Source organism: Cucumis melo, chromosome 7 (assembly GCF_025177605.1).
Source record: "Cucumis melo cultivar AY chromosome 7, USDA_Cmelo_AY_1.0, whole genome shotgun sequence".
NCBI classification, from domain to species: Eukaryota; Viridiplantae; Streptophyta; class Magnoliopsida; order Cucurbitales; family Cucurbitaceae; genus Cucumis; species Cucumis melo.
This window is the reverse complement of record NC_066863.1, coordinates 15,026,609-15,040,767: the sequence shown is the minus strand read 5'-3', so window position 1 is coordinate 15,040,767 and position 14,159 is coordinate 15,026,609.

Genomic DNA, 14,159 nt, shown 5'->3' with positions numbered 1-14,159 from the left:
TACCATCTAGTCCTTAATTAAAAATTAAGATTCTGGATTATTAAAAGTGATTATGTGACTTGGCATCCTAGTTATCTAATATAGAGGTCAACTTATTATTCTGTTAAAGAGTTAACAGAGTCTTAACATCGAGGTCTCAAATGAGCTTTAACAGTTTACAGATCAAGACATACATTATCAAGACTAAAATAGAATAAACTAAACTACTATCGATGTATGCAATTATTTTAATGTTGCATCAACTAGTTAATTAATAATATAGTAGCTTATTATCATTGTGATCAATATTTCATTATGGTTAATATAGTATGAGATTACTTTTAATAACTATAAAAAGTTTTATCATTGATCAATTTATTTTAAGCATATAATTTTTGGGTATATTTTTGGACAAATGGTCGAACGGTAAGCTTTTTAAAAATTTGTCTAACAAAGTTTTTATTTGTGAAAATGGACATCGTAAATCTCATAATTTAAATAAGGCAAGTAATGAGGCGAAGTAAATTATACATTTTGCAAATATGTCGCTGAGATTTTCAATCTTTTAAATATGGCAAAATATTAATATTTATTTTATGTGTTTCAATTTTAACTTTGGGCACTTTTATTTTTTCTCCAACTTGATACTCCATGGTGCCCTTCATCACCTATCTATTTTTGGTGAACTAGAGACACATGTGGTATTGGAGGTGAGCATTGATCGGTTGAAGTCGGTCCTACGATCAATCCCCCACTCAACAGACTATGGTTAGTTTTGTCATTGTTCAAATCGATTTCGACCATGAAGGTGTACAAAACGGTCGTTGATTAGCCGATCGGTCAATTTAGGTCTGATTAAGCCTTTGAAATATTTTAAAAATGAAGTTGATCTGGATTTTTTAAAAAACTTGTCACCAATCAAATCTCTTTTTATCTTTGACCAACCACCTTCGGTTCTTAAAGAGTACTTCTTAAGGCTGGACTAAGCCGACAACCAAAACAGTTGGAACATGACCAATGTCATAATCCAAATTCATATTTAACTAGTAAGTCAACTCATCTCGAAGAATGTTTAAGGTTTTCTTCAAAAATTGAACAACAAAGTCTAGATTTAGTTTTTTTTTCGTGGTCGAAACTAGTTTTTCATCTGTCTATTTGACTTGTTTTTGTCCTGCATCTTATTAATTTAGAGATTATGTGCATAAAAGTAAATGCTCATATCCCTGACAAGGTCTTTGGCGCAGACAAATGAGCTATGGGTTTCGATGAGTGTTTCGAAAGGTTGGACTAAACTCATATCTAAACTCATATCTAAACAACCGGAAAATGGGCAATGGCATCGACTCCAGAAAATGACTAAATTTTGGTCAATGCCAAAAAGTCATCAAAATTCATATTTAACTAGTAAGTAGACTCATTTCTAGGAAGTTCAAGCTTTTCTTCGAAAAATTGAATAACGAAGACTCAGACTCAGACTCAGTTTTTTATTTTTTTTTTGGGTCCAAACTAGTTTTCCAATGATGTCTTTGATTTGTTTTTGTTGGGCTTAGAAGGGTGGGTTCATGTATCCATGGCAAGATATCTAGCACAAGATAATGAGTTATGGGTCTCGATAAGAGTTTCTTAAGGTTGCATTAAGCTGGGGCCCAAAACGGTGAAAAAAGGCAAATGGTGTTGCCTCCAAAAAATGACAAAATTTGGTCACGGTAAAAAAAGTAATCAAAATTCAATTTTGAATAGTAAGTGGGCTCAATTTAAAGAATGTTTACACATTTCTCCGCAAAAAAAAAAAAAAAAAAAAAAAGTTCCATGCTCACTTTTTATTTGAAAAATATTTCTTTGATTTGCCTTACTCTTGCACCTCGTTAATTTAAGGATTATGGGTTGCCTTACTCTTGCACCTCGTTAATTTAAGGATTATGGGCTTAGAAACGTGGATTCATATTCCTTGCAAGATCTCTTGCACAAGCAAATAAGTTATGAGTCAAAATCGACCTCCTTCTTAAGGTAGGTCTAAATTGGAGCCCTAAACTATTGAAAAATGGCTGTGAGGATATTCTGGTCACAATAAAGAAGTTCTTGAAATCCATATTTAACAAGTGGGCTCATTTTGAGATATTTTTATAATATTCCAACAAAGTCCCAGAATAAGTTTTTATTTTAGGGTCCAAACTTGTATTCCAACGATTTGTTTTCGTTTTGCACCTCATTAATTTAGAGATTATGGGCTTAGAATTGTGAGTTCATATCCCTGGATCTCTGACACAGACAAATGAGCTATGGGTCTCGATGGGTTCTTCTTAAAGTTGGACTAAGTTGCCGCCCTAAATAGTAAAAAAATGGCCAATAGTATCCAAATTTTCGTCACCATAAAAAAGTCCTTAAAATTTAAATTTAAGCAGTATGTGAGAGATGATCTCATTTTGAGGAATGTTAAAGCATTTTCTCAAGAAATTGAATAACGAAGTCCTAGACTCAATTTTAATTTTGGGGTCCAAACTAGTCTTTCAACGATTCCTTTGATTTGTTTTAATCTTACACCTCATTAATTCAAGGATTATGGGCTTAGGAGTGTGAGTTCATATCTTTGGAAAGGTCTCCAACACATGCAAATTAGCTATGGGTCTAGATGAGTGCTTCTTAAGTTTGGACTAAGCCAGTGCCCTAAATGTTTGAAAAATTGCCACTAGATCGCAAAAAAAAAAAAAAAAAAAAAAAAGGATCACGGTCAAAAAGTCCTCGAAATTCAAATTTGAATAGTAAGTGGACTCAATTTAAAGAATGTTTACACTTCTCCTCGAAACATTGAACAACGAAATCCTAGACTCAGTTTTTATTTTAGGATCCAAACTAGTCTTCTAGCAAATGATTTTTGTTTGTTTTCACCATGCACCTCATTAATTCAAGGATTATCGGTTTAGAAGTGTGGGTCATATTCCTTGCAAGAGGTCTCTAGCAAATGAGCTATATTTCCAAACTAGTTTTCAAACAATTTCCTTGATTTGTTTTTGTCTTGCACCTCATTAGTTCAAGGGTTATTGGCTTAAAAGTATGGGTTCAATTCCCTTGCGAGGTCTTCACTTAGGCAAATGAGTTATCGGTCTCGATGGGTGCTTCTTAAGGTTGGACCAAGCTGGCACTCTGAACGGTTGAAAAAATTAACCAACAATCGTATCCATAGAACCACAATAAGGTATCTAAACTTATCCTTATACTATGAACTCTTTTAGTTGTATCTTTAATATTGATCATTGTGTGTCTCTACATACAGTTCAAGACTCATAAAACAACTTAGGATAGTTTATTTTAGAGTTATTGAGATAAAACTAATAACATTTATTATCTATGAGTTTATATATACTTGGTATTCGAGCAGTAAAAACAAGGATTTAAGTTATTGTTTCTTAAGTGTTTATTGTTCTATCGCTAATTGTTTCAAAGGATTTATGAATCATTGTTTCTGAAAATTTTATGAAAAGTTATTTAGAAAAACTATCACTCACTAGCTCGTTTAGCTCACTCTTTAAAATGTTTTCTCACTTTCCATGTAGAGATCGTGTCCTCAGAGCCTGAATCGCTACTATCTGTTTGCTGGAGGATTTTTTTTTTAATTATCATATGTGTCATGTTGTTTTATACTTTTGTTCAGTTGATCTTTTATGGTATCAGACTTAGGTTTTGTAAAGGTTGGTTTTGGAATTATGTAAGTAAAAGTCATGTTTGTATAAACTTATATAAAGTTTGTAATGAAAAGGGTTTTACGCAATTGTGTTTAGACCTTTGTGTTTTAGCTTTCACTTGTGTTTCATTTAAGGGTTTAAGTTTAAGTGTTAGCTGGTGTCGTTCTTTAAGTGGACAATATCGGTTGACTTCACGCCACATTTAGGGCCTAGCAAGAAGGTGCTCAGGGTGGGGTATGACATTAAGAGGTGAAGTGGCCAGTAAATGACCATCTTTGAAGCTTGATAGGGACTTATGTTGGGAGTTATGCTTAAAGCCACATAACTTATCAGTTGATTAGTTTAACTATTAATGTAATATTAGTTTATCCATTTATTAGAACAATCCAAGGTTATTATATGTAGTCTCGAGCAATATGTAGTTGAGATACAATGTGGACCATCTTCAAGAAATAACTTAAAGGTCTATAGTATGCATATGGTTAGGTGTTTTATTCTGGTAATACTATGTATACAACCCACTTTGTAATAATTATAAATAGTTTGATTCAAATCTTTAATGTAGAAACATGTGAGTGGGCTGTCCTATTCAAAGTATTTGTATAAGATCAGACCACAAAATATCTAATCCATCTTTGAAAATCTATTAATTGATGAGATGCATATTTCATAGGATGATCATGTGTGACTCGATCTTAACCCTGAGTGATTGATGAACTTCTATCTGTGAGGTTAGTCCCTTGATTTGCTGAGGTAAGAATGGCTCGAGTTACTGACTCAATAAGCCCACCATTTTGGGGACTTGATTAAATAGAGAGTTGGGAACATAAATTAATGAGATGGAATTCACTCATTTCCTGTAAGGTCAGGCAGATGACTAATTCCTTTAGGTATTAATTTCGAGTCTTAAGGGGCTCCACCCTTTCACTACCCCTAGAAGGATTTAGTTTATGGTAGGACCATAAGAAATTATTCATTAGAGGAATTAGTGAGACTTAAGGAAAATATATAATTATATGGGTAAAATAGAAATTTCACCCACCTGTAATTATGAACAACTCATGAAGGATTGACTTGCTTATATTGTTTATATCCACGAACACAACTCGTTCTACAATGCATACAAGAGTTAAACTATAAACCTATAATGGTTTTTTCTATAGTTAATGAATAGAGATTAATTTAATTAAAATGTTTAATTAAGCTATCTTAGATCATTAGTGCACTAACTCACCACAAACTACTAAGTTTTGAAGAATATGTTTAAAGGGCCCCTCCTTATTTTTTTTTTGATTTAATATAAGAATATTTTAAAGGGCTCTTTTCAAAAATATAACAAAGAGCCAAAATGTGTACATTGTATAGAACAACTCTGAAAACGAAAAAAGCCCATAGACCCATAATGAAAAGTACAAAAAATACCTCGTCAACCACGCGTCAACAACACGGGTAATATGTTTGGTACACAATCATTTAGATTTGGCTATTGTTTGGTACACGATCGTTTAGATTTAATCTTTTAGATTTGGGTAGCCAAATCTAAATGATTTTTTCAAGATTATCTATACACGATCGTTTAATTTGGTCATTTAGATTTGGTACGCGATAGTTTAAATTTTGCTAAACAATTTTTTTTCAAGATTCTTTTTGTACACGATCGTTTAGATTGAGCTACACAATCGTTTATTTTTTTGTACACCATAGTTTAGATTTGGATACCTAAATCTAAATAATTTTTTTTAAGTTCTTTGGTAGACGATCATTTAGATTTGGCTACCCAAATCTAAACGACGTTTTTCCAAGTTCTTTAATATTTACTACACGATCTTGAACAACCAAATAACAATCTTGAACCAAATAACAATTTGAAAAAAGAAGAAGAGGAAGAGAAGAAAGACCATGGAAATAAAAAAGTCGCACAGGAAAAGGAGAAGAAAGACGATAAAAGGGAAGGAAAAACCTGAATTATTTTTAAAAATGACCAACTTCATGGACTTTTTTATTTTGTTACACGAGTCGTAAATATTTTACCCGTTTGTTATATTTATGAAAATTTTCCTATTGTAAATGTTGATATGAAAAAAAAATATTTTTTTAATCTTTTTCTTTCTTTTTTTCCTCTCTCCTCTCTCATTTATCGGTGTTTGATTAACAAATAGTTATGGTTTTAGATGGTAATAAATGGCATGGAATGTGATTATATTGTGGAAAGATAAAGTCCAAATGTGTGTCAATTTGGGGATTAGAAAGGGAAATATTAAAAATATTTTTCTCCTTGTCATCTTGCCATGTCAGCACTTATAATTTTTTATATTACATTTAATTTTTTTCTTAAACCTAGTATTCAAAATTTAGGGATGAGGGCAAAGATTTCCCATCGGGAATTTTCGAAGTTCGGGTTTCCCATCAAGAATTTTTGAAATTTCTTTTTGAAATTTATTTAAATAAGTCTATGTATGGGGTTTTTTTTTCAAAAATATAACAAACCGATAAAATATTTACACTCTATAGAACAATTCTGAAAACGAAAAAAACCCACAAGCCTACAACGGAAAATACTAAAAATACCTTAGTCAACACGCGATTAATCGACCATATACGTGCTTGTAATTCTTCTTCTAAATGATCATGATATGCGATCGTGTAGAAAATGATACACGAGCGTGTAGGTAGTATCAACACGATCGTATTGACCACACTAAATGATCATGTTGATTATGGTAAACGATTATTTAGATCATATCCACACGATCACATAGTTCTTTTTTAAACGATGGAAAAAGGGCTTCAAATCTAAACGATCATGTTGATTAGGTAAGTAATCGTTTACATCATATCCACATAATCGTGTAATTCTTTTTAAACGATGGGAAAAGGATTTTAAATCTAAACGATCGTGTTGACTAGGTAAGCGATTATTTAGATCATATCCACATGATCATGTAGTTCTTTTTAAATGATGGAAAAAGAGTTTTGAATCTAAACGATCGTGTTGACCATGCTAAACGATCATGTTGACTAGGTAAGCGACTGTTTAGATCATATCCACACGATCGTGTAGTTCTTTTCAAATGATGGAAAAAGAGATTCAAACCTAAATGATTATGTTGATCATGCTAAACGATCGTGTTGACTAGGTAAGTGATCGTTTAGATCATATCAAAGTGATATTTAAACGATCTTGATATAAGAGATTAAACATGCACAGTGGAAAATGGATTGAGATTCTACCCTAATTGTATTTAATTAACAAGAAACCCTAAACCATAAATAAGTTTAAAAATAGGACTTTTTTTTAATTACAATCCCTAAAACTTAGAACCGAGTTGTGGGACCCGTTGGATGAAGGAAACCGAGAGAGAGAAAGAAGATGGAAATGATTTATGGAATAAGGTTTGATTTTTATTTTGGTTTTAGAAAATATAAAGGAATAAACCATCAACTCAATTTTTTTCTTCAACATAACCAACTCTTTCTAAAAGGCCTAAAAAGCCCAATTTATAGAGAATTCACATGTGCATGCAAGCTTATAGGCCTTACACATAACCAACTAACCATTAGTGGGCTTAATGTCTTCATAGTGTGCTAACACCCAGTCCACTATAGTTAGTGGGATTATCCAACATAATGTTGGACTTTTCCACTAAATTTGGTCAAATGGCAAAATTGTCATTTGGTCAAAGTCAAACTTTGACTTTTCAAACAAAAAGTCAAATTTTTAACTTTTTACAATTTTGTCCATCTTGACTAATTTTGATCCCTCAAGCATGAATCCACATTCATTTTCTCAAGATTCAAATCACATTTGAATATATTGCAGATCAAAGTTTGACTTTTCAAAGTCAAAAGTCAACATTTTGATCTTTTTACAACTTTCACTATTTCCATCATTTTGAGCTTCTGAGTATGAATCCGTATTCATATCTTTAATATTTAAATCCCATTTAAACATAAAGCTCTATTATAATATGAAATTCGATAACAATATCACATATACTTGTCAGTTTCTCTCTCCTTACCTAATTCAAACAAATCGACTCATTCCATCATACTATTCTAAGTTTACTCCATATGAGCTAGCAGGAGAACCTAATGGATGTATAGATCACGGGCTTCAACAATCTAAGATTAACTGGCTAAACTCTTTTATACTAAGCTAATCAACATTCATTAATTAATGGAACATTCCACAAAATTTCAGTAGTTGCACTCTCCTCACTATAGATGTATTCGTGTCCATTTGATGTAACCATGATCAGTAAGTTAATCCTTCATAGGTTGTTTGTAAGCTCCGTGGGTCAAAATACCATTTTACCCCTGAGACTACATCTTACACCTTAAGTCCCACTGATCCACAATTAAACAATTGGTTTAAGGTCCAATGTATAAACTAAATCCCTCTCGGGTCAATGAGAGGGTGGGGTCCCTTGTTTAAGACTTGGATTTAGTTCAAGACTTGGATTCAATTCTTAAGGGAACAACGTATCTACTAATCCTAAAGTGGGTAGAAGTGAATTTCATCTTGCACCCTATGTCCCTAGCTATCCATCAGATCCTACCCCTGAAATGGGAGGCTTTATTGGGCCATCGCTAATGAGTTACCCTCACCTATGTTGATATAAGGATAATTTCGTGTGAACAGGGTTTCATAGTTAGCTTAGGATTAAGATTAAATTACCTAGGTCATCAACAAACAAGATAGTCAGTGTTAAATAGTAAACGACGTTATAACGTAAAATTGACTCTTTCATGGTTCAGTCTTATGTAAACACTTTACATAAGATGCCCCCACTTTCATGTCACTACATGAACGATTTAGGATCACCTTGTTTATACTCGAACTTGATTCACGTTTATGTCTCTACATAAAGTTCAAGTTTACTCAAAATAGCCTCGAGACCTTATTGGATTTAAGATTATAGTATCCATTTTCTCAATAACGACTTTATTGAATAGAATATGATCACAAACTATAAGTTTTAGGACAAAAATTTCAACACTTGATATTATGAAAGAGGAAATGGAAGAATGAAAGAGAAGACGAAGAAAGAAAGAAAAAGAAGATGGATAAAAATAGAAGAAAGAAAGTATGAAAGAGGAGCTAAAGAAATCTAAAAGAAAAGATGAATAAATCGAAAAGAAGAAGAAGAAAAAGAAGTGTCGAATCTTCTGCAATATCAAGGACAAATCTTGAATTTATGAAAATATTTTACCGCCTTCATGAGCTTTTCGTTTTTGTTACATGGGCCATAAATGTTTTGGTGTTTTGTTACACTTACGAAAATTAACTTTTATGTATTGGTCATTCATCCAAAATTTATGCGTTGGTAAACTTATTGTAAAAAATTTATAACTACATAGTTGTTTCTTAAAAAAAATTAAAATTTATATGTTATAACAACATTTTCCTAATTTTCATAATATACATGTGATAAAATGTTATAATTTTCATAATTTCTTAAATTAAAATTGAAATGTTACAATTACGTTTCATAATTTCTAAATTAAGATTAAAATGTTACGATTATATTTCCTAATCTTAACTTTATATACACAGTGGCGAAACCAGGATTTTAGGTGTAGGGGAAAATTTCAAAGTAATATTAAAATCCTCTAATATCGCTAAAGCTACTACAGGTCATTGACATAGAAATGTGTTAGCGACCAAAATGTTTGTAGTTTGAATCTTCTCATATTTTATTAATTTAGAAAAAAACAATATAATATCGATTATTAAACTATAAAAAATTATCGGAGTAAGATATCAATTTGTTTATTATAAAGATAAAAATAATTAAACTTTGTATATATAAGTTTAAATTAAAAAGAGAATATAATTGTTTTATCAAAGCAAACATATTAAGAAAATGAAAGTAGAAATACACATTAAAGTATAAGGGACTTTTCAAAAATATAACAAAGCGGTAAAATATTTACACTATATAAAACAATTTCAAAAATGGAAAAAAGCCCACAGACCCACAATGGAAAATACAAAAAATGTCCCGTCAACCATGCAAGTCAACAACGCGCGTAATATATTTGGTACACGATCATTTAGAATTTGGCTATTGTTTGGTACACGATCATTTAGATTTGGATAGCCAAATCTAAACAATCTAAACGATTAACATTTTCAATTTTATCATTTAATTTGGTTACAAGATCATTTAGATTTGGCTACATGATCGTACCCCAAATCTAAACGATTTTTTTTCTTCAAAATTCTTTTGTTATACGATCGTTTATTTTTTCAAGATTATTTGGTACATGATCATTTAGATTTGGCTAAACAATTTTTTTTTAAATTCTTTTGGAACACGATTGTTTAGATTTGTCTACACGATCATTTATTTTTTTTTACACAATCGTTTAGGTTTGGCTACTCCAATCTAAATGATTTTTTTCAAGAGTCTTTATATGCGATCTTTTAAATTTGGTTAGCCTAATCTAAACGATGTAAAAAAGAAGAGGAAAGAAGAAAGACAATGGAAAGAAATCTCAACAAAAAAAAAAAAAAAAGAAAGAAAAGAAACAGAAGAAAGATAAAGAAAATAACGATTTGATTGGTAATTAAAGGGAGAGAGAAAGATATTTTGGTTGGTTTATTTGGAAACGAATGAGTACAAGGAAAAAGGAAAATAAAAATTAATGATAATAATAATATTATTAATATTATTAGGATTATTTAAATATACCCCTCGAGAAGCGTGCCCAACCATTTATCATCTTCTTGACCTTTACAAAACCCTAACCGCTGCCCTTGCTTCCTCCACCGTTCATCGCACGTCAACCATCTCCGAGTCTCTCCATCGCTCGTCACCTCCCTCCCTGTGATCGTCTACCACCACGAAGCCCATCCATTCAAGTTATCGTTGAAGCTGAGTCGCACGCGAGCTATTTGTAAGTCTCCGTCAATATCGTTGCACGCCGGTGATCGTGTCTCCTCCGTCGTCTATTGTTGAGCCGTCCTCTATAGTCACTGATCGTCATGAGCTCTCAAGTGTTCGAGCCAAACGCTGAGTTGGTCCTCCCTTACAAGCCGCGAGCTGCTAGCTGATTGTCCCATCTAAGCTGCACGCGCAAGGTACCCAGTCGAGCCGATTTCCTCTTTCAGTCGAGCCGATGTCCTTTAGCCAAGCCGTCCACCTAATTTTTATTTTGGTAAGTTTTGGTAAGCTTTGATTGGGTTTTGGGTATGTCTAACAAATATCAATTTTGGTCCTAAATAAAATTAATTTTGGATTAAGTTGGATTATATTTTTCTTGAAGGCTTGGCTAGATCTAATTGGAAGAACTGAGAACCTTGATTTTTCCCAATTAAGGTTGAATAGGAATTCAACCTCAACTTTAAATAATTTGAGTTCATAGGATTTTTGAGTCTTTAAGCAATTGTTAAGTTATTGAACTTAGTTATTTTTCCCTTTACTATTTAGGACTTGATTATTTGGAAAGCTTGACCGTGATTGCTAGGATAATTTGGTTAAGCTAATCTCGAGGTAAGAGATTGTCCTACGAGACCCTCGTACTGAAGTTAAGAGTTTGCATGTGATTTCTCTATTATGCATTGATGTAGCTAAAATACATAATGTATTGATGACGTATGTTGATGAATGATAGTTATGATTGAGTTATGTTGATGATGATGACTGATTTATGTCAATGACGGTGCATGAAATATTAATCTCATGATTGAGAGCATTATGATTAATATTCATGCCATGTTTATGATGTTATGATGTGATACATGTTATGGATTGGGTGTTCTGTTAACTTTATCCATTAGGTCGTACACATATGGGTGTCCCTCGAGATCATCACCTTTTTATGACTGTGTGGTCCAACAAGATCACCAGCCTGTCTTGAGATGTGATGTATATGAGTGGTTTGACGGGGTCACATACAACTTGATTGTCTTAAGTGTTCCTTCGGGTTCACTAAAGACCAGTTTGTCCTAGGTGTTCCTTCGAGTTCGTCGAAGACCAGTTTGTCCTAGGTGTTCCTTTGAGCTAACCGAAGATCAGTTTTGTCCTAGGTGTTCCTCTGGGTTCACCGAAGACCAGATTATGGGATCATTAGATTGCGTGTGTTTTGGGAATGCCCCGGTTTAAGGGTACTTTTTACAGGACCTTAATGGGAAGTTAACAGACCCTAGCGAGACTTTTAGTAGTAGGTCCCTTACTAAGTAAATGTTGATACTCACTCTTTCTATGTTTAATTTTTCAAACAAAGGTAGAGGTAGAGGTAGAAGGAAGCTGGCGAATGACAAGAAGTGATCGTGACTTGCCATAGGGAAATGTTTTGCTTCCGCTTTTACTTTACAGTTTCGATTTCAGTATTTTTGTATTCTTTGATTATTTCTATTTTAAAATTAGATATGGCCCAAGCTAGGATTTTATTTTTGTAGATTTATTTCTACATACTTTGATTTATTTATAATTATAATGAGCATTTGAGGTTTTTAGTAAAAGTTTAGTTTTATTTTCCCTTTTGTTCAGAGAGTTTTTATTTTTCTTTTAGTATAAAGAGTTGGGTCGTTACAATATTTATGAAAGTTACTCAGTTGCTGTGATTTTGGTAGATATCCGAGTGAGCTTTAATTCTTTTGTTGGTTTAATATGTGAAGAGATTCAATTGGATGGATCAGTAGAATTATCTGTTTTACTGGATTTTGGTAAAAGCAAAGTTCATACTGTGGTGTCAATAAAGAAAGAAAATAATGTTGCTTGGTATTTATCTTTCCTAAAGATGCGACTAGTAGATATCCATTAGTTGCTTATGTAAGTGTTAATTCTTTTAGGAAGGTCTTCTTCTTCTATGTGTGTATGAGAGAGTATTGAGATGTCATTGAATATATGTTCTTCTTCTTTTGTCTCAAATGATGAAGTTATAAGAGAGATTTCTTATCATGGTGATTTGAAGGAAAAAAGTTTATTTGAAAGTAAAGAAGTGCTTTCAAAGTGTTTTTGCATAATAGCAGTGAAGATCAACTTTCAATTTAGAACCACAGTATCAAATTTGAGATCTCTTGAATTTAGGTGTCTGCAAGAATGGTACAAATGGTATGTTAGGGCATCTCGTTATAAGAAGAGCGAGTTGTGGATACTACGAAAATACATTTCTGACCATGACTATTTATTGGATACTACCTAAAGTTGTCACATAAAGCTTCTTCAACAGTAACTAGTAGTTACTTAATTGGTTCTTATAGAATTGTAGTTATTCACTTAATTGAGTATGTTTTATTTTTCAACATGAATAACTCAATAATAGAACTTTTAGCTCTTGAAAAACTTAAGGCGAAAATTATGCAACTTGAAAATCAAACCTAAATACAATACTAGTTGTAGAAGATTTAACGTTTGTCTTAACTGTTGAACGTTCTCAAGCCCCAACCTCAAATGCTAATCGTAATGTTCAAGAAGCATATGATCGATGGGTTAAGGCCAATGAAAAGGTTCATGTCTATATTCTTGCCAACATGTCTAATGTTTTAGCAAAAAACATGAATCGTTAGCCATAACTAAATAGATTATGGATTCATTGAGGGAGATGTTTGGTAAACCTTCATGGTCTCTCAAACAAAAAGCAATTAATTAAGTACATTTACACCAAGCAAATGAAGGAAGTGATCTCTGTTAGAGAACATGTCCTAGACATGATGATGCACTTCAATATTGTTGAAGTAAATGGTGGTCCCATCAATGAAGCAAATTAAGTGAGCTTTTTATTTTACAATCTCTTCCGAAGAGTTTCATATCATTTCAGATGAACGCGTCTTTGAATAAAATAGAACTCACCTTGACCACTCTTCTAAGTGAGCTCCAACGATTCCAAAACCTTACCATGGGTAAGAGGAAGGAAGTGGAACCAAATGTTGCTACCATAGAGAAAGAGTTTAGGAGGATTGTCATCTAAGACTAGAGTTGGACCTTTACAAATGAAAAACAAGGGAAAGGGGAAGACTCCCAAGAATAGTAAGGGAAAGAAAGTTGCGAAAGGTAAATGTTGCTACTGCAACCAGGACGGACATTGGCTTAGAAATTACCCAAAATACCTTGCTAAGAAGAAAGCTGAGAAGGAAGCACAAAGAAACTAGTTCTTGAAAAGCTTGTAGAAGGCGAGATCATCCACAAAGGTCGGAACAAAAGAGGTTGTCTCTGCTGAAGCAGTGGGAGATCTGAAGTTTTTTAAATAGATATATCATACTTAAAAATATTTTGTATTATTCTCAAAAGTTGAGAAATTTAATATCCATTTCTTATATTTTAGAAAAAATATACAAAATATATTTTGAAATGAAGTATTCATTTTTTTTCTCTAGAAAGTATATTCAGATTTGTTCTACTATACTTATTAACAACATAAGTTAAGACCAATTAGAGCAAAATTTATCTTTAATATTGAAATGTTTAACACAAAAGACAAAAAGGTTTCTTCTAATGCCTATATAGTACTTAAGATTCGGTCACATAAATCTTAATGCGATTGGGAGATTGG